This window comes from Panthera pardus, unplaced genomic scaffold, assembly GCF_024362965.1.
Source record: "Panthera pardus isolate Hobbes unplaced genomic scaffold, ASM2436296v1 HiC_scaffold_7, whole genome shotgun sequence".
In the NCBI taxonomy this organism is placed as follows: domain Eukaryota; kingdom Metazoa; phylum Chordata; class Mammalia; order Carnivora; family Felidae; genus Panthera; species Panthera pardus.
Genome location: NW_026527002.1, coordinates 80140857 through 80144001, shown reverse-complemented (window position 1 = coordinate 80144001; position 3145 = coordinate 80140857). Strand labels below are relative to the sequence as shown.

Genomic DNA, 3145 nt, shown 5'->3' with positions numbered 1-3145 from the left:
GGGTCTGAGCGGGGCCGCAGACCGGGTATCGGGCCCCGGAGCTCAGCCTCCCGCGACATCCGCTGCCATCCCGGTCCTACCCGAGGACAGGGAGGCCCATGGGGTTCTGGTGACAAGAGCGTTAGAGACCAAGTGCCCCCAGACTATGCAGATGAAGAAACTGGGCAGAGAGTGGGGCAGAACCAGATCCTGGGCCGGAACTTGGGGGAGGATGAACTCGGAACAGGGGTCACCCGCCCCCCAGAGACGGGAGCGGGGTCAGCGCTTCCAGCCAGGCCGGGGGCGCCCCGGGAGCCCCTGCACGTGGCCGCGCCCAGGCCCGCGTTCCCGCCGCAGCAGCCGCCAGGCCAGGCCGAGGGGCCCCAGGACGCGCCCGGCGCAGGAGGCGGCCGCCCTCCGCCTGCGCGCCCACGGCCCCACGCGCCCGCGCCGCGCGCCCCCGCCCGAGCGCGCGCCGAGGAGACTGACCTGGCGGTCCCGGCGCCGGCTCGACGGGCGGAGGGAGGGGCGCGCGCGCGTGCACGCGGGGCCGGCGCGCGCAGGCGCGGCCCCGGCTCCGGGCGCGCGGGCCGGGGCGTCAGGTCACGTGCTTGGCGCGGCCCAATGAGAGTGCTCCCCACGCCTCGGCCGCGCGCGCGCGCCCCGCAGGCCCCGCCCGGGTGGGAAGGGGCGTGGTCATGGGGAGCGAGCCGGGGAGTGGGGCGGGGTCTGACCTTGGCTCCTAGCAGGGCCCGCCCGCTGAGGCAAGGACTGCCTGGCCGCCTGGAGTGGTCACGGCCCGTTGGATCCCGAGTGAGGATGGAGAGGGCGAGGTGCACGGGGGCCGAGAAGGGGTCTGGAGGCCAAGGGTTTTACGAAACTTCCGGATGCCTCGACGTCTCCATTTGTCCATAGGTGCTGAGCACCAGACGCGCGGGCAGGGTTGATGGGAGGATGGGGCCTAGATAGCAGTCACCCAGCGGCGGCATTGGGGTCAGACCAGGGGGGCCCTGAAGGTGGGCTCCTGGAGGGGGTCACCAGGCCCCCCGGGACAGCAGGGGACAAAGGACAGAGCCTTGCAGACCTGAGTTCGAATCTCAGTTCACCAGCTTATCCCCACACAGCCCCACAAGGTAGGGACCGTTGTTCCCCTATTTTGTAGATGAGGCACAGAGGGGCTAAGCAACTTCCAAAGATCACACAGCGAGTCAGAAGTAGACTTAGTCCAGACTTCCCCTTGTTTAACCACAAAGCTGGGGTTCCCTGTCCTCAGTGCCTTCACGCAGAGAACAATGGGAAACAGCTAGGGTACGCTCCAGGTTTGAGGTCCTGGGAAAAAGGAACCGTCCACTGAAATGGGGGTCTCAGCAACCACCAAGGCAGCCCATTGTCCATGGGGCCTCAGGTCCGTTTCAGTTGTTAGTCTGTTTCTAATGCTTGGCTCGACCTGCCACCTGCACCCCTCCCCTCGTTTCAGACTCTTTCTCCTCCCCTGCCCAAAATCTCAGGGAGTTTCTATCCCGGCCCCCTTCGCTGTGGGGTGGGGGGGCGTGGCCTTCCCCATGGGCTTACAGGCCGGGGTCCCTTTCATCTCCCCCCGTGTGGCCTCAGTGTGGCCTCAGTGCGGGCAGGGAGGAGGCTCTGTCCCCCGCCAACCTTGTGCCGGGGACTCTCCCAGTGAGCACACACCATGCCCTGCGGAAGAAGGACTACTGCGCAGGTTAGGAAACCGAAGCTCCCTTCAGGCAGAGCCAGGGTTCTAACCCAGGTCTGGGGGGGGCCAGAGCCCGCACACTGCAGGGGACAGGCGGGCGAGAGGGAGAGTGGGGAAGAATCCTGACTTCACAGTGGGGAAGGTGCTCAGAACTGACCTCCTCTCATGCAGGAGAACACGCGGCCCGAAGAGGTGATGACCACGCACGGGAAAGGCAGGGGCAGAACCCAGGCCCGAACGCCAGCCGCCAGAATCCTCCCGGGGATTGAGGAGTGGTGCCCGGAACAGATCCCATCCGCACCAGCTCCTGGTCACTGGACCTGCCACCACCCTCCCCCCGAGCAGAGCAGAGAGGACCCCCCCTCCCCCGGCCAGGGAGGAGGCGGGCAGAGGAGAAGGTATTAGGAACATCCAGATAGTGCAGGGGCCGCTGGGGGCGGGCAGGATTAGCAGATTAGCTCCGAGGAGGACAGAGATGAGGTCAGTGCTAAGTGGATTTCCAGAAAGCGGCCTCCAGTCCAACAGCCCCGGCCCCAGAAGCTGCAGGGCCACGAGGAGGGGCCGAGAGCCAGTCACGGGGGCAACAGGTGCGCCACTGGCCCCGGCCTCCACTTCTGAGCCTCTGCCAGCGGGCTGTGTGCTTTAACCCCTCCTCGCCTCAGTTTCCTCATCCAGAGAGTGGGGCCGTGGTGATCGTGTCAACCTCAGAGGATAAGAGTGCTCGTTAGTGCTAGGTTCGTGCGTCCGGCACCGAGCAGGTGCTCAGTGAAGGTTCTTAGGACTGTCCTCTAAAGGTCATCCTCAAGCCCCAGGGTCAAACGCGAGCAAAGAAAGAACTTGTTGGTCAATGTGAAGTCAGGCAAAAGCAGGAGATCCATGCAGAAGCACGGTGTACGTACAGAAGAAGCGTGTCCCCCGCCGCCGACGCCCTGGTGGCCACGTCACGCCCCCGACCCCCGCCGTTTCGGCCACAGTGGCACACGTGGCCCCTCCCCACCCTGACGGTGCCCGAGCCCGGTGTGCACCGAGCCCCGAAGGCGTTAACGCCCCAGGACGGGCCTCACCAGCGGGCACACGCCCCAGCCTCCCATCTGCAGACAAACCGTCGTGGGGGCATCCAGAAGCACAGAGCCCCTGTGTGGTGGCTCCCCCGTGCCGCCCCCTCACCTGGCGTCACCCCGAATACGCCTCCCGTGCCCCAGGCCGTGCCGCCGGGGCAAGCGGACAAGCACCACGTTCCAAACAGGAAGCGGAGCGGACTCTGAGAAGCACAGGCTTGTTGTGTGAAGGAGCAGTGACGGTGGCGTTTCGTTTCTGTCCCTCCCGAACGTCCAGGAATACAATCGTGTGACTCAAATGATGACGACTTTTGTAGCGTATCAGCCGTGCATTGGTCAACGACGCTGTGGAACAAGCTGTCCCGGACTCGGCAGCCCGAAATGCCAATCATCG

At 65.7% G+C, this 3145-nt stretch overlaps 1 protein-coding gene across 2 annotated transcripts in view; it reads right to left on the bottom strand.

The window, feature by feature from the left end:
* Window positions 1–1966, bottom strand: part of PTP4A3 (protein tyrosine phosphatase 4A3) — a 35931-nt gene extending 33965 nt beyond the window's left edge. Inside the window, exon 1 of one of the 2 annotated variants that reach the window (XM_053896410.1) lies at window positions 1851–1966. The gene's annotated coding sequence lies outside the window, so the exon portion shown is untranslated. Of the gene's footprint in view, window positions 1–468; window positions 570–1850 lie in introns of those variants that run through there. The other variant, XM_053896412.1, reaches the window with a different exon arrangement.
* Window positions 1967–3145: the final 1179 nt, after the last annotated feature.